At 53.0% G+C, this 17568-nt stretch overlaps 3 non-coding genes across 3 annotated transcripts; 1 reads left to right on the forward strand and 2 right to left on the reverse strand.

Moving 5' to 3' along the window:
* Nucleotides 1-7275: 7275 nt before the first annotated feature.
* TRNAC-GCA lies at nt 7276-7347 on the reverse strand. Its single transcript has one exon. It is a non-coding gene; the product is annotated as a tRNA-Cys (tRNA).
* Nucleotides 7348-9297: 1950 nt separating this feature from the next.
* On the forward strand, nt 9298-9379 carry TRNAS-AGA. Its single transcript has one exon. It is a non-coding gene; the product is annotated as a tRNA-Ser (tRNA).
* Nucleotides 9380-11194: 1815 nt separating this feature from the next.
* TRNAI-UAU lies at nt 11195-11288 on the reverse strand. The gene is made up of 2 exons: nt 11251-11288; nt 11195-11230 (listed from the first exon to the last, which is right to left on the reverse strand). It is a non-coding gene; the product is annotated as a tRNA-Ile (tRNA).
* Nucleotides 11289-17568: the final 6280 nt, after the last annotated feature.

The following is a 17568-nucleotide window of genomic DNA, read 5'->3' on the forward strand; positions in this document are numbered from 1 at the left end:
TAATCCTTCATGGAGTCTGTTCCTAGAATCCTGGGCCATTCATTAAACTCCCCAGCAGGAATGTCACAGCTGTCCTCCTCCCTTCCCCACCCTGTGCATTTCTATGCCCCTGCTCCAAACCAGACTGTGCAAATCTTCCCATCTCCAGTGTATTTGCTGTCCCTCTCCTCCTGCAGGAACCCACCAGCTACCCCACGATAGTCCCTACCTGAACAGGCTCCTCTGCAGCCATTTCTCTCCCCTGTCCATGGCAGGATGGGATGAGCTGGAGTGAAACAGGGACGCGTCATTCTGCATAACCTGGGAGGGTGAGAAGGGCAGTTGTGGGGGTTACAGAACAGGCTTTGAGTTAATCGCTCACCCAGGATGATTCCCCAGGCCCCTTTTCCTGCAGACAGACATCCTAGATTCTGCCATCCTGGGAAAATGCTCCAATCTCTGTATTACAGGTATGGAGCACTGGCCCCTCACTGCAACAGGCTAAGCCCACAGAGAGATTTTTAACCTTCCTTCTCCCTCCTCCCAATCCTCATAACTAAGTCTCTGAACACAAGGCTAGAAAGAGGCAGAACCAAAGGAGTCACTGCTGAGATTCCCTCGGACACTGACCCACGACAGTCACACCCAGCAGGGGAATATGGAGTCAAGAACCAGCTTTTCCTCTGTCTGATCCTTTTCTTGTTCACCTGGAAGAAGTGGTTCTGCCCAGGGATGCTGCAATACAGCATGTGTCTGGGTGGACTAGAGGCTGGAAATCTCTCCCCCCACTCATTTCTCCCACTGCCCCCTTTTCAGTCTCTCCTTCCCCTGTCCTCTCCTCCCTGCCCCTCTGGCTGCAGGAAAGTCTGCATTCCTGGGGCTTTGCTCTCCCATGGCTGGATTGCTCCTGGCAATTTGCTAATGGGAGGAGAGGAGGCTGAGCTTGTGCAAGTCACTTTCTTGCCAGTCCCCCAGCACTTTCCCAGAGGTGCTTTCAGTTACCTGGAGTCTGTGGCTAGAATTTGTATTAACAGGGGCCCAGGGCTTGCCCCAAGGGGCTAGGACCAGCTGGAGAAGAGAATCATCACCTGGGCCAGGCAGAAGCAGCTTTGAATTAAGGTCACATCCCAGCACTTTAAGAGCCCCCCTAACAAGTGTAGTGGGCAGCAACTGCTAAGCCTGGTCTCCCGAGATCACAATGGAGGCTGCAGCGTCTGACCCAGGAAGCTGAACCCCAATTTCCTGAGCAGAGAGGGACAGAGGCGTTTGAGCAGCTTCAGTCCTTTGGCGCTCTCTGGGGAGAGCAGAGCAGCTAATGAGAGCCCCTCCTCACAGGAGGAACTGCTGAGTCTCATTTGCCCCACTGTCCCATCTGGAGTCACTCCCTGCACACCATAGTTTATGGTGATGATGCCCATTACACTGATGTTGTTGCTCTTTTTGACTGCTGCTCTTTCCATACAGTGACTCTGGATTAACAATGGAATCTCAATGAAACCAGATTTTAGAATGAATGAGTCCAGAATGCTGTGGAAGAGACCACTGTGTGGCATTTCTAGCCCCCTTCCCACCTGCCGCACCCTCCAGAGATCTAGTATAAGGACTCGGGGACAAATTTTCCCAATGGAACTGGAAGGTCCTTGGAGTTTTCAAGATGTTTGATAAGTGGATAGAAAGTTATCATGGTGACTGGGCCTGCTGGGGAATGCTGGGATGTGCTTGGAGTCAGGATTCTGGCACAAGCTGATCAGAGAAGAGTGAGCATGGTTAGTAGCAGCCCCCAGAGCCTCTCATCCAGGGCCCCAGACACCCCCAGTACCCAGAGCCCAGACCCCGCAGCCAGATATTCCCACAGGACCCAACCCCAAAAACCCTGAACAGGGACTCCAGATACCCCTCAGCACCCCACTGGCCAGAGAACCCCACCAGACCATCACTGGCAGGCTGGGAATCCTAAAGGATTCCCCCCACCAGGCCCACAACAACCAGGGACCACCCCCAGGGGACCGCTCACTAAATTCAGTGATCCCTCACTGCCTGCCCAGGATTCCCCTACTGCCTGCCTAGGACCCCACCCAGTGTCCTCCAGCAGGACCATGCCAGGCCATTTGCCTAGGACCCCTGATGCTTACCACAACAGGACCTCCACTCTAAGCTTGCCTGGCATCCCGACCTGGCGCCTGGCACTCCCCCACCCAGCTTCACCGTGCATTTAGGCACGACTGAGCCCCTGGCACAGCACCAGAATCCCTCAGCCCCTGCCCCGCCTCCCCAGAGAGACGCCCACCCTCACTATTTCTTGCACCAATGTGTCCCCCAGTGCTACCCACCTCCAGGACCCACAGCCTCAGGGCTTGGGCAACATCAGAACCCACCCCCCCCAACCTCCAGAACCCCCTGCCCAGTCACCAGAGTGCCTCCCCTCCCACAATGCCCCTTCAGCTCCAGCTGCAATCTCCCACACAGACACCCCATCCCTACCCCCCAGCAACAGTTACCTCACTGTAATCTGCAAGTGGATAGAAAGTTATCACTGCCCCTGCTGGCCAGTCACCCGGGCAGAGAGGATCCACCTGGGGTGCTGCTTTAACAGGAGAATGGAAGGGCAGAAAGGTCCATGCCCTGTCACTAGCTGCATCTTCCAGCATCTTCATGGAAACAACCCTCCCAGAGACCATTTGTCATGGGCTTTGGGGATGCTGCTGGACCCACGCTGCACTCAGAGTGACCTCCTCACCCAGTGCCAGCTGGAGAAAGGAAAGGGTCAGCCAACTCTCCTGTTACCAGCTGGGAACCACTGATCCCCAAACAGGGGAGGCCTCTGGGTTTGATGGGTGTAGAGAAATAAATACGTTTAGAGAGAAAGTGGAAAATCAGAGGGATTTTATATCAGTTGTTGATACGGTAAATCTGAGTGTTTCACATCAATATCTGATAACTGAATAGAGAGAAAATGGGCAACATTTGCCAATATTTTATATCCATGTTCAGGAATCTGAGAAAAGGTGTAAATCTGAGATTTTCTTAGTATTTTATAATTAAAGAGACAGGGAAAAATCTCAGGCCATAGTCATTTAGAAATAGACAATTAGAGAAAAAGTGGGGCTTAGGATAATTTTAGATTTGCAGAGAATACATATCAGAAACTACGCAAGTGATAACATGAGAGGGGGAGGAATAGCTCAGTGGTTGGAGCACTGCCCTGCTAAACCAGGGTTGTGAGCTCAATCCTGAGGGGGCCATTTAGGGAACTGGGGTAAAAATCTCTTGGAGGATTTAGTTGGGGATTGTTCTTGCTTTGAGCAGGGGGTTGGACTAGATACCTCCTGAGGTCCCTTCCAACCCTGATAGTCTATGAACACCGTCGAGATCTGAGGGGATTTTATATTACTGCTAAATAGCTAGAGAGGGAAAGGGGCTGTTGGACTGGATTTTATATTACAGTCAATACATATCAGAAAGTGATGGCTCCCCACCATTCCCACAGGCAGCAGGAGCCCTGTGAGGAGCTGCTTTAAGAGGGCAAAGTGGGGGAGCTGGCAGGTCCCTGGATGAGGAAGGGGGCAGCAGTGGGGACGGGCAGGTGGCTGGTGGCTGTGTTGGTAGTTGGGGGCAGTAACTGGAAACCAGGGTCCAGCGGCCCCACGAGACACGTGCCTCCCGCCCTGGCAGAGAACCGGCATCCACCCCTCCCTTCGCCAGGGGCAGCCACGTGCTGAGGACTGACCCAGGGCAACAATTTCCCACCCGGACAAGGACAAATCGCTGCAGGTAAAACGGGGAGACCAGGGGACAGGGAGCCGAGAGAGCGGATCATGGGGAGGGGGCGCTGGGGCAGTGGGGGAGGGGCAGGCTGGCAGCACAGGGCGGGGGGGGGGCAGGTGCATCCAGCAATGTTGGGTTTGTAACCAGTGCCCCTGTGCTGGGCTGAGTGGGGCCGCTCACTGCCCTGCGCGTCCTCGCCCCCAGCCGGCCCCTCGCACAGGCTCCATTGCCCCAGGGGGGGCCCACAAATATGTTTGGTGCCAGGGACACAAAAAGTTAATCTGCCCCCGGGGAGGGGGGGGCGAATCTCCCCGGACGTTACAGCCCGAGCGAGACCCCGAGAGAGAAACGGGGCAGAACCGGAGAGACTCTGTACGGGGGGGGGGGGCGAGAGGCGCCAACAGGGACGAGCCAATTCACTCCCGCCCCCAGGTCTCTCCTCACCGGCTCGCACGGAGGCGGCGGCAACAGCTTTGTTCTCCCGCCCCCAGCGGGGCTCGCAGGGAGCATGCGCAGTTCCAGCTGCTGACCCCTCCCTCACCCGGGCTGGAGAGGGCGGACGCGCCCCCGGGGCAGGCTGGGAGATGTAGTTCCGGGCTCTCAGTGGAGCGGAAGTGACGTCGGAGAGGGAGCCGGAACGGGAGCGCGGACGCGCTGCGGTTCTGTCTGGCTCGTGCGGGGCCGTTGGAGCCTCTCTTGGGCCGCAGAAGGGTTTGTGCCGTGCTGGGTGGGGCTCTGGGCATGCGCACATCGCGGCGGGAGACACCTTCATTAACCCCATGCCCGGCCCCTCCGTGGGGAGAGAAAGGGGCCGGGAGAGCCAGTGCCCCGAGGGCGGGGAGAGAAAGGGGGCTGAGACCCCTCAGATTTGCTGCCCCCGTGGGACCCCGCCCCCTTTCTCCCTAGGCCACGAGCAGCCCCAGGGTGACCCCCTCCCCCACCCCTGAAGTTCCCTGTCCCCCGATTGTGCCCCATTTTCTCTCCCCTTCGCCAGTGCCCAGCTCCCTGGGGCTGGGGCTCTGGGTGTCTGGGGCCCTGGCCAGGCTCTGGGGACTGGGGGCCAGGAAGATCTGGCAGGACCCTGGCTGGGGCTGTGGGGTGTCTGGGGCCCCAGCTGTGGGGTCTGGGCACTGGGGTGTAGAAAGGGCCTTAATGGAGAGAAAAGATTGGTATTGCACAAAAAGCAGAAAGGCATAACAAGCCCCAATGGCTGGACGGTGAAAGAGAGACAAATTCATATTACAACTAAGGCACAAATATTCAACAGCGAAGATGATTCACCACAGGAACAAGCTACCAAGGAAAGTGGTGGATTCTCCATCTCCTGATGTCATTTGATGAAGACTAGATGCCTTTCTGGAATATGTTTGCCCCAAAAGTAGCTCTTGTGTCATACAGGAGGCCTGTGATATGCAGGAGGTCAGATTAGATGCTCTAATGGTCTCTTCTGGCCATAAAAGTCAACTAATTTCTGAAAAACTGAGTGTAGTATTGGGAGCAGCATCTGATGTTTTACTGTCTAGCAAACTTGCTTTCTAGAACGAACGCTCCTTGAGTGGGGTGATCCACAGGGAGTAGCTCAAACCCCCAAAGTGCCTGGCCAGGGGCAGGACATTAGCACAGCAAGGGAGGGGTGTGGCAGTGTCATCACAAAGGCCTTTTGCAGGACCTCAGACTATTGGTCAAAGGTGGTGGGGAGGTGGTGACCTCACAGAGAGATGCTGACATCAGCCAGGCAGGACAGGAGCGAGGGGCCAGGGAAACCTCAGAAACCCCTGTGGCTTTGCTTCAGCAAGTCTCCTTCTCCAGGTCTCTCTCTGAGGACTGAGGTATTCGGGTTCACGTGCGTGAGCGCCAGGAGGAACCTCTTTCGAGTTTTCTCCTTCCCTTTTAGGGAGTTTACTAGAGACCAGCCGTCCCTGTTTAGAAGGTAAGAGCCTCCTTGAGGTTTGAAACCTGTTCAGTCTGAATCCATCTGGTGATGAAATCTAAGCATGGAAAACATGAGCTTAAGGAGGCAGAATTTTATTCAAGACCAGGATTTTGTCCCCTAGAATTACTGGAGACATTAGGGTTTATCCTTTGTGTTTCACCTTTTCCTCCATCCCTTCCTCCTTTCTCTTCTCTTGCTTCTTTTGTCCTTTCACCTGTTTCCTCCCAACACCAAGAGCGGGGTGTGTGTATGTGTTATGCGGGAGTGTTTGGCAGCTCCACTATGGGAGGTCCACCAAAAATGTGGGGCTGAAATAGTGCTCAGGCAGTGATCCCCACCAGTGACCTGAACCATCCTTTAGACTCCCTGCTGAGAACCTCAGCCTCCCGTCCTCAGTCTCTACCCTGATTGCCTGAGCAGGGGATTATTGACAGGGAGGAGACTCAGGTCCTTGTTGTTCTCTTTTAAGACCAAGGAAATAACTCATAACCAGTCATATGTTTGAATTTTGCTGCTTCTCTGCATTAATAGTCTCTGAGCAGGTCATGATTCTCTCTAACATTGCAGTTCTCCTCAAATACTTGCTGAATAATTACTGTGCACTGTTGGTCTGGAGCTCATCTGAGAGCACTTTATTCAGGTCATTCAATGGATGAAATTCAAGATCCGATGGTTAGTTTGAAAATCAGGGGTCTTCGGTCCTATTCCCAGCTCTGCCACTGGCTGGCCGTGTGACCTAAGACAAGTCAATTCTCCTGTCTCAGCCTGAGCTTCTCCCTCTTTCAAGTAGGGATAATAATGATCCGCTCCTACCTACCTTACGGTATGTGGAGGCAGGGCTGGCTCTAGGTTTTTTGCCTCCCCAAGCAAAAAAAAAATTTGTCTGCCCTCCCATCCCCCTGCTGCCCGAGCCCTGGGTTCTACCCACCCAAAACCAGCACCCCATTCCTCCCCAGCTATGGGCCTCCCACCACTTTCATTCCCCTGCCAACCCAGCCCTGGGCTCTCTCCCACACACACCCTGTGCTGCCCCAGCTCTCAACTCTCCCCTTCCACTCTACCAGTGCTCCCCCACCCACACACCCCCTGCTGCCCCAGCCCTGGGCTCCTCCCCGCACTTGCACCTTCTTCCACCCCAGCCCTGGGTCACTGGTAACTTGCTCCCAGGTTAATAAAATAGAAAAAAGAGAGGATTGAATGTGTAACAGGGAGTTTGGTAAATCTTGGTTATTTTATTTTTTCAACAGGCTCCTGTCCACCTCCAGTAGAATTTTCAGTCCCAGTGGCAACTTACTTACCAAATGTAATACAGACTAGTCCATGCCTCCCAAGTGGATGTGGTTCTTGTCCTTCTGCACATTGTAGCCCGTGGAGGCCAAGGACCTGCAAATGTGTCTTCACGTGCCTTTGTTTCATTGATGAAAACATAAACTAGACTCTTAGAGGATTGGAACTGATTTCAGCTGGGACATATTTGCTAGATTTTATGCATTTGCACAGGAAAATGTTGAGTGTTTCCATTCATCCTAGTCAGTGGAGCTCCTGAACATAATGGAAATGGATATGCAATTACTTTTTGTTGAAGGGCCAGGCTTTTAAGGGGGTACTTGGATTTGAACCAAGGCCCGTTTGATTTGCAGTCAAACACTCTACCACTGAGCTATACCCCCTGACAATTACATTGGCAAGTCAGTGATCTCAAGGATCTTGAAACCTGAGAGTGGAGTTCGTTTCTTCCACACCAGTGTTGCTGTCTGTGCATCCCGGAGCTATGGGGTGAGGGGGAAACGCCCACAACTAGCTTGTCAGTATCCAGGAAGGTGCAGCCGACATCAGGACCAACGAGTCGTGTTGGTGGCGCATCAAGAAGAATCCACACTCCCAGAGACTTCTCGGTGAGGGCACGGTACACAATGGGGCTACCTACCCGCCACGTCCCATCAAGGGTCTTTCTAGTTCCACTTCAGTGTTACCCAATTTCTAATCAGTCTTTGGCCCAGATTCCTCCTGAGCGGCACCAGCACATACCTGGGCCCCCTGCTGAGTGTTAAATCTGCCTTGAGCTGGGACCCAGCTTGGCAAAGAGCCGGCAGCCCCTCTGTGCTGGAGGAGGAGCAGCCCTGGCACTGGGCAGGGCAGCCTGAGGGAATGAACCCCATGTGCCCGTGAGGCCCTGATCCAGAACCTCTGCCAGGCAGCTTGTGCTGCTCAGGCGTCTCTAGTCTCCGGCGAGGATTCAAAGATTCTCTGCTCAGGAACCTCTGGGGAGGGAGGCAGGGCTCCTGCAGGATAAATCTTCCTGCCGGCAGAGCCCCGGTCCCCTCTCATGGGCACAGGGCTGCACACGGCACCCACCACATGCACACACCCTTTGTGGGGAGAATCAGCTCTGGGATATTGGGGTCAACCCCTCCTCCCTGCAAACCTTCTCCTGGCTTCAGTGAGGGAATGGGGCGTGAGGGGCTAGTGCGGTAACAGCAGCAGCGTGGCCGTGGGGCTCGGCCGGTGGCTGGGGCCAGTCACCTGAGCATGAACCCAGCCGACCCCAGGAGATGGACCGGGTCACCAGCCCAACCCACCACGGCTGCTGCCGCTGCCCCGATAGTGCGCGAGCTCCCACAGACCACGCTGGGAGAGCCCCAGCTGCAGGGAGACGCCCTGAGTGCCTGGCAGGGCCCAGCTCCTGGCTGACCTGCCCTGCTGGGGTCAGGGGCTGGGTGACAGGGGGCGTTGGCTCTGGGGTGGGACTGTCACTTCCCCTGCCAAGCCAACAGGATCACAGCAAACGAAACCAGCTCGGCCGGCAGGAAGAGTTCAGTCCAGGGCCTGGTGCATTCTGGGAGCAGGGGCGGGGCAGAGAAAGGGCAGATACGGGCAGCTCTGAACACTGTGCGCAGAACTGCCTGTCCTGTCCACAACCTCTGTTACAGGGGCTTTTAGCCATAGATTTAATCAGGCCAATAAATTGAAACAAACCCTGTTAAATCATTGCTCAGCCCGAGTCCTTCACCCACATTCCTTAGGGCATTGGGTGTTTCATTTCCTGCCTCCATTTCCCACAGAGACACAATTTCCTTTGCACAGATCCATGAACAGCAAAACCTCCCTGTGTCTCTGGTCTGAGCCAGGGCATTCGATTCCAGTGAAATCTTCTCTCCTGCAATGTGATGGTCAGACAGAGGGGACGTGGCACCTGCATCCCTGCCAGGAGATATTGGCTCGGCTCTTTCTTTCTGCTGCTGTTGTTAGTCCATGAAACATCAAGGGTGGAATGCAAGGCTCAGTTCATGCAACAGCCCCCTGAAAAATTTCAGTGCCCCAGAGAAATCCTGCCACCTGATATTGGAATGATGTGCTGGAGATTTGACTAGGAAAGGGACTGGCTGAGTTGTCAGAGTGGGGAATGAACAACAATCTACAGCAATGTCGTTCACACAAACACACTCTCATCCTGCTCCAGCCGGAAGGGAAATGGGCAGGAATTCTCGCTGTTCACCCAAGGACACACTTACACTGATGCACAGCCATGAATGTGCTGGGGAAGCTGGTCTGAGCAAACAATTTGAAGAGACAATTCAGTGAGAACTGAATTATCGTGTAGTAAAACAATTATACTTCAAGTAGTTGTGGCCGAGTGGTTAAGGCGATGGACTAGAAATCCATTGGGGTTGCCCCGCGCAGGTTCAAATCCTGCCAACTACGCAAGCTCTGCACTATTGTTATGATTACTGTAGTTTTAGTGCCTGAGCATTCACAGTGCAAACTGGAGCTAAATCTAGTTTCACTCTGTCTACACTTAAAATGCTGCTGTGGCACTGCTATAGCACTCTGGAGTAGACAGTCAGTGGAGAGGTTTTCCCATCCCTGTAATAGCTGCATTGACAGAAAAATTCTTCCTTTTCTTTAGCACTATCTAACCAGGGTTTAGGTCACTGTAACTATATGGGTGGACGGGGGGTTTCATACCCTGAGAGACGTTGCTCTGCCAGTGAAGTGCCCAGCGTACACCAGCCCTTAGATCCCTTTTGGTATTTCAATGCAGGCACTGACCTGTGAGAGGAAAACATCAGCTCACAAACACAGAGACTGAATTCCCCACATTTAATCTCGCTGCACTTTCCAGAAAGTCACAAAATTCAATTCATTCTTGCTAGGACAGAGAAAAAATAAGTGACACTAAGTTTTTGTCTTGGTTAAATAAAATTAAGTGTTTAATTAATATAGTAAAAATCTGTACTGATTCCTCTAACTAACACCACAGCGTGAAATAGGAACAGAGACAAAGCTTGTCAGTGATGACTAATTTTGCAAGTGATCTTCCCATTATTAATTTCCATGCTGCCCCCATTGGAGGTCTGGGCATCTCCAATGTCATAGCTCTGCATTCACCTTCCCCTTAGAATTGTTATCGGACATTCGCCTTTCTCTGCAGCATGGGGCACGGGTCACTTGCTGGAGGATTCCTGCACGTTGAAGTCCTTAAACCACGATTTGAGGACCCGATAACTCAGACATAGGTTAGGGGTTTGTGACAGGAGTGGGTGGGTGAGATTCTGTGGCCTGCGTTGCGCAGGAGGTCAGACTAGATGATCATAATGGTCCCTTCTGACCTTAAGTCTATGAATCGATTAATCTATTCCCAAATTTGGAAAATTGTGCAGTTCAGAATGTGAATAGTGACCCCGTCTCCTTCCTGCACCTGCTCTACATTGCTCCACAGCAGCTTCTCCACCTGCAGTCACCCCAGCACTGCAGTGCAGCTGCCCAGGGTTCAGCAGGCGCCCCTGGCAAGGACCGTGGGTGCAGCTAACAGCCCGTGTGCCTGGCCGTGAGGCAGCTGTAAAAAGCAACACCCCCGGCCAGAAGTAGAGACTGAATTCCTCAACTTTAACATCATGACCCTGTAGAAAGCCACACGTGTCAGTTGTATTTTCACAGGAGATGCAAAATCAAGTGACACCAATTTTTAAGTTGAGTAAATAAAGTTGAGGAGATAGTTATTAACTTCCCAAAAATATACTAAAGATCCCTCAACATAACACCTGAAGGTGAAATATGAACAGAGACAAACCTTGTCAGCAAGGCTCATTTCCAAACGATCCTCAAAATGTTACTAATTCCCACCCCTCCCCGCAGGAGCTCTGTGCAGTGTCACTGTTCTGCAGGCAGCTTCCCATTCAATGTTGTTGGGGACATTCCCAGGCCTGAAATGTACCAACGACAGAATTTGAAGAGCAACCTGGCTCCCGCACCAGGCGGGATTTGAGTGTTTTGTCTTTGTCACTTAGTCTTTGTCAATAGTACAGACGCCAGGGGCAGGACTCAGGCTCTGTGAGGGATCCTGGCACAGGGCTGAGGGAGGAGAAAGGATTGTAGATTCTCACCTGCCCTCTGGAGAGGAGGTAATAATTGAAGGGGGCATTTCCCACTCCTCCCCTCCTCAGTGTCCCAGGGCTGGAATTCTACATTCCACAGGGCCAAATGGGGGGGTGATGCCATGTGGTTAATGAAAACCACTGTTCCAGGTGAGATTTGAACTCACAACCTCAGCATAGCTTCTCTCAGCACTGCCCTATAAGTACTGTACACTAACCAATTGTACCACTGGAGCACCTGCTGGATAGTATTTTCTGAAACCCCCCTAGGCTGATAAAGCCAAGGCGTGACCCCCAAAACATTCTCAGTGGGGCTGAGAGCAGGTAGCGACAAGTGTTGTACTCGGTGGGGTGGATTCTTCTTAAGGGTTCCAGGCCCCATTTCACCCTTTTGTTCTTCCCTGTGTAATAACAGAGCTGGTTAAGACTCAATGGAGAGTCTTGCTGCAGACCAACAGATCTGAAATCACTGATAACCAGCTCTAAGCATTAGTCCTGCTTTGGGACAGTGTCTCTCCTGCAAGAAACTGCCCAGTCTGCACTAGCAGTGAGGCTCCCTCACTAACAGCTGAAATCAGGGAGAGCTGTGTGAAGTGCAGGGCCCAGGGGTGCCTGAACAGGGGGGAACAACACCCCAGGGCTTTTAAAAATGGGAGGGCTCTGCCTTGCCACTTTCTAATGACCATAAGGGCGAGTGAGGGTGGGGAGGGGACGGAGAGCAGTGAGCGGGAGGAGGGGTCTTGGGGGATGAGGCAGCGTAGGAGCCTCTTGTGGGAAATATCTCCTGCCCCCTGCCAAAAGGAGCCTTGAGTGGGAACGGTCAGAGGCCCCACTCGGGGGCTGGCCCTGCTTTCCTACCTGCTTTTCAACTGCTGCAAAAACATCCCGAGCAGAGAAGCAGCGGGCCAAAACACTTTGAAGCAGCTGCCAAAGTAGCTCAGTTGGGAGAGTGTTAGACTGAAGATCTAAAGGTCCCTGGTTTAACCTCAGCCTTGGCAAGTCCTTTGGCAGCTTGTTCTCTGGAAGCACAGCGGTGCCTGTACCCAAGGTGAGCAGAGCTGGCCTAGGGCAAAGCAATTTTGGGGGCCCTTTCCATTAAAAAAGTTGCAATACTGTATTCTCATGGGGCCCCTGAGAGATGAGAGCTGTCTTTCCGAACGTGGTGGCCCTCAGGAATGGTGCCAGAGGGCTGCTGGGCAGTGGCAGGCAGGCATTGGGGATGAAAACTCCTCTGCGCAGTTGAGCAAGGGCAGTACCAGGAAGGGCATCTGTGAAATGGCCATGTGGAAGGTGGCAGGATTTGGGGCCCAGGAGGAGGTGCTTGCTGTTCAGTGCCTTGGAGCAGCTGGACTTGGCCATGGTGGGTGTTCAGGAAATGCACATTAACAATTCTAGGGTAGCTCAATAGGCAGAGGTTGATTGGAGGAAAGGCCTCCTGGCCAGGGAAGAATGATGGGGCTGGAGTCTTGTTCTTCACATTCACGGTGCTAGTACAGAAGGTGGTGGAGCTTAGACCAGGGAGGGCATTGCTGGTGGCTTTGTGCTCTGTGGCACTGATTACTGCTATATTAGTGTGTATGGTCCCCAGTTAAGGCATGAGAGGGAAGATCAAAGGCTCCCTTCCTCTGGACTCCATGATGTTTGGTGTTGGGGGGGATTTTAATTGTGTCAGCCGGCCTGAGCACCGCTGGTCCTGTTTTCCCAACCTTCAGAGGAAACATTTTTACAATGAGCACTACCTGGCACAGGTCTGTAGTGAGGTCGGCTTAGAGGAGCTCACTCCAGCCACAGAGGGGGTTCACCTTTCTGCAGGGACAGACCAGGACTCGCACTGACCGGATTTATGCTTAGCTTTTGTGTCTTTAGCGTGTTGCTTCTCAGATTCTTTCTTGGCCCGACTTGTAACACTTTGACACTTAACAGGCCAGAGTTTGTGCACCTCCCTATTATCCTCACTAGGATCTGATTTCCAAATTTTAAGGAATGACTTTTGCCTCTAACGGCCTCCATTACTCTGACGCTTACCCAGAGTGGCGTTCTGCTGGTCCTCCCATTGTCGTTTCTGATTTAGGCAAACGTTTCATCTGAGCCTCTAACTGCGGTGGTTTTAAATGCTCTGCATGCTGCTTGCAGGCACCTAACACTTGTGACAGCAGCTCCTTTTAATTCCCATCTAACCATCTGTACTTATGCCGATAGGTCGACTTTAGGTCTTTAACTTTGAGCAGTAGCTGAGAAGATGTTAAATCGGGCAGAAACCCATTCGACAAACCTCTTCATTTCCTTGTTATTTCCTGACTTAGTCATTCATCGCCTTTTCCTTATTTCCTGGTTGAGGCGGCGGCCTGCCAGGGAGCTCCCCGGCACCTCTGGCTGCCTGGGCTGAAGGCAAGAGGCAGGCCTGGGCGTGGCGAGGGCCTCCTGTCCCGGAATGAGGCTGCAGTGCTTCCTGGTCTCTTTTCCCACCCACAGCGGCAGGCGGCTGCGGGAGAACACGAGGGAGGCTCTGGGGCGCTAGGCAGCGCTGTGTGTGTGGCTGTCAGGAAAGAGCCGAGGCTCCCGACTCGACCTGCCATTGACTCGCGTGGCTCTGCGCGCTGTCAGCCGGGGCGGGGCGGGCCAGGCTGCGGACGTGACTCAGGCTTGGGCCGCATGGCCGTGCTTTCCTGACGAGGCATGAGGCAGGCCAAGAGCTTTGCACAGCGTACAGGGAAGTGGGAGGGAGGCGTCTTCGAGCCGGCCTGTCTCCTCCGCTTCTCCCTTGCCGCTTGGGCGGAGGCGGGAAGGGAGCGAAATGTTCCCGGCTGAAGGTTTTGCACGCGGCCTTGAGGATTAAACCTGAGGCTCTGGCATGGCTGCTGGGAGATGCGCTTGCAGCACGGCCCCACACTCTTGTAGGCAGCAGGTGAATCCACTGTGTCCAGGAGGAGCCTTCAACGTGGCAAAGGGGGACAACACGGCTCCCAGCAGACCTTGAGGAGCCCATGAGGAGCCTTCAGTGGCAGCCCTGGGGGAGCATAACCCCCCCTCCTTTCCATTAACAGCTGCACTCACTGACCCATGATACCACAGAGACACCTACCAGCAGCTGGTTTGCCAGGGCCGCTGCCCAGCACCCTGCAGCGCTTCCTGCCGGTGCCAGAGCTCACCAGGCACTAGCCTGGAGCCAGGGCCGCCAGGCGCTGCTGAAGAAAAGCGAGCAGAGGGACACAGTGGTAGTGTCCTGTGCCCATAACACAGAGGTCGATTAATCAAATCCCTCTTCTGCCAGCACCAGGCCTCCTGCTTCTTACACTGGGCCTGCAAGCGAGGGGGCGGCTGGCACGGTGCCAAGAGTCTAACCTGTGAGGCAGGAGGCGGCTGACGCCCACAGCCTGCTGGGGAGCTCCCAGAAGCTTTAAGTGACAGAGACTCCTCAATGCCCTTAGTAACAAGGGTTTGGGGGTCACCGAGGCCAGTAAGGGGGTCACTATGTCGGCCCTATAACCCTGGGTGTCAGGTCACTGTGCAGCTTTGATCTAGAGCTCGGATCCCAACAACCAACCAGCAGCCCACAGCCTCCCCCTGGGTCAGCCCCACCTGGTCACTCCTTATAGGCCGACCTTACCCCCCTTCCAGCCCCGGATTCACCCCCTAATCATCCTACTGCCACTCAGAGCCACAGCCGTGGAGGTGCTGAAGGAGGAGGGGTGACTCTAGGGTGGGGTTCTTCTCTAACGATGGCTGGCAGAAAGGTGGTGCTCAGCTCTGTCAGCGACCTGCCCAGTTGCCTCGCTGCCAGGGGATGCAGACATTTCTCTAGGGCACATAAAGGGGCTATTTAGTGTTGAAGCAAATGTGAGGAATGTGCATTTATGAGAGGAAATTTCCATCTCGTCAACAGCTGTACATCAGGGCTCCAGTGGCCTAATGGATAAGGCATTGGCTTCAAGCCAGAGATTGTGGGTTCAAGTCCCATCTGGGTGAAGATCTACTTCTTTCCTCTGTATTGCAAGGAAAGGGCCTTATTTTCAACCAGGAAGCTGGGAGATGTTTCTTTGTATGAGCACAACGTCCTGGATCTTGGGAACAATCACCAATGATATTAGAAGGCTCAGTCTGGTGACCTAATGGATGCAACCACACACCCCCATCCCAGGGCAGCCCCATCTGAGAACCAGGATCCATGGAGCAACATTCCACTCCTGCCCTGACAGGTGGGCTGTGCAGATGATGGTGGAGGGCAGCAGGAGGGGAGGTTGCACTAGCACTGCCTGGGCTGTATCTGCGCCAAGGATAAATGGAAGGGGTCATGCAGCCTGTGCCTGACACTCCACAGTGCTACATTCACTCCAGGAACAAGTCAAATCCTGCACCAAGGGTGGTGAATTCCCATGTGAGCACACAGTGCCCCTGTGCACCACACATGCTGCACACACATCAACTGCAGCAAAAGAGACACAAACTGCACACTGAGGAGACAGCTGGTTTGTTTCCAGGTTGCTTTTATTTCCAAAGGTACTGACGTGTGATCTCTCTTCTTTTTCCGTGGGCAGAAATGCAATGGAGGAGAATCTCACATCCCTGAGCTGCCAGGTGACAGTGGCAGGAAGAAAACGCACTGCAATGAAATTTAAAGACCACTCATAAATAATTTAACAATGAGAAGTAATTAAATAAAAAAAAAATCCAATGGACACACATGCTGGTGGCTTGTTCCCACCCCAGAGAGCGAGGGGCAGGGAGTGTGTGAAAGGCAGGTAGTTAAGTCTGAGGGAGCATATTCATATTTCATACAAGTTAAACAAATTATAGCAGACAGCTACAAAATACTCCATTTGGTAACATCAATACAGAATATATAAATCTACAAGCAATACAGCCATACACAGGGTGTCCACTTAATACCAGAGTTCCCACGGCCAAATAGCTGGAAGTGCCTTCACAGTCACTGCTAAACGAAACAACATTGTGCAGATCCAAGAGCAGCCCTGCTGTGCTGTTAGGAAGGCCTGCAGGAGACCCAGCAAATCAATCTATGATTCTGTGCTTCTGCTTAGTAGTTACCAAGTGTGATCAATGGAAGCGGGGAGGTTGCTCCTTTTTGGACACCCAGCCAGCCAGTAGCTATAAAATCTCTCGGAGGCCTGGTCTACACTATGACTTTAGGTTGAATTCAGCAGCGTTACCTCGATTTAACCCTGGACCCATCCACACGACAAAGCCCTTTTTTTCAAATTAAAGGGCTCTTTAAATCGATTTCTTTACTCCACCTCCGACGAGGGGATTAGCACTGAACTCAGCCTCGCCTGGTCGAATTTAGGGTAGTGGTGTACACAATTTGAAGGTATTAGCCTCCAGAGCTATCCCAGAGTGCTCCATTGTGACCGCTCTGGACAGCACTCTCAACTCAGATGCACTGGCCAGATAGACAGGAAAAGGCCTGCAAACTTCTTAATTTCGTTTCCTGTTTGGCCAGCGTGGTGTGCTGATCAGCACAGGTGACCATGCTGAGCTCATCAGCATGATGTGCACATTGCCGGGGCACATTGCCCGGCCCATACTTTGTGAGAAGTCTATGACCATGTCTATGTCCTCATCACTCTTGTCACCGCACTGCTGTCGCCTCCTTGCCTGGTTTTGCTTTTGCAGCTTCTGGTTCTGCGCTGAGAAAAGGTGTGAAACAATTGTCTGCCATTGCTCTGATGGAGGGAGGGGCGACTGACGGCATGGCTTACAGGGAATTAAAATCAACAAAAGGGGTGGCTTTGCATCAAGGAGAAACACAAACAACTGTCACACAGAATGGCCCCCTCAAGGATTGAACTCAAAACCCTGGGTTTAGCAGGCTGTTGATTTCACAAAACAAATCAGGTCAATTTCTTGTTTTGATCCATCTAGCTTTTACATCTTAGGCTAGTAGCAAACGGGGCAGTACAACTGCTAGCCATCGTCATCGCCTGGCTGCTTGGCAGAAGATGGGAATGAGCTGGCTGAGTCACTCCCTTGTCTGCCCAGGCGCCCCAACTGATTTCACTGAGATCAGCAAAAAGAGCACCTAGGATGATGATGGCTACTAATCAGAACACACACCTTCTGCTGCCAAAAGGCAATGAGCTGCTGCTGTGTAGCAATGCAGTCCCATGTCTGCCAGAACCCAGGAGACGACGTGTGACGGTGAGCTGAGCGGGCTCCATGCTTGCCGTGGTATGGCGTCTGCTCAGGTAACCCAGGAAAAAGGTGCGAAATGATTGTCTGCTGTTGCTTTCACGGAGGGAGGAGGGCGAGGAGGGTCTGATGACATGTACCCAGAATCACCCGCAACACTGTTTTTGCCCCATCAGGCATTGGGATCTCAACCCAGAATCCCAATGGACAGCGGAGATTGTGGGATAGCTACCCACAGCTACCCAAATTGCAACGCTCCAGAAGTCGACGCTCCCTTGGTACTGTGGATGCAGTCCAGTGACTTAATGCACTTAGAGACCCTTGTGTTGGGACACACACAATCGACTGTAGAAAAACAATTCCTAAAAA

Source organism: Mauremys reevesii, linkage group 12, assembly GCF_016161935.1.
Source record: "Mauremys reevesii isolate NIE-2019 linkage group 12, ASM1616193v1, whole genome shotgun sequence".
Lineage (NCBI taxonomy): Eukaryota > Metazoa > Chordata > Testudines > Geoemydidae > Mauremys > Mauremys reevesii.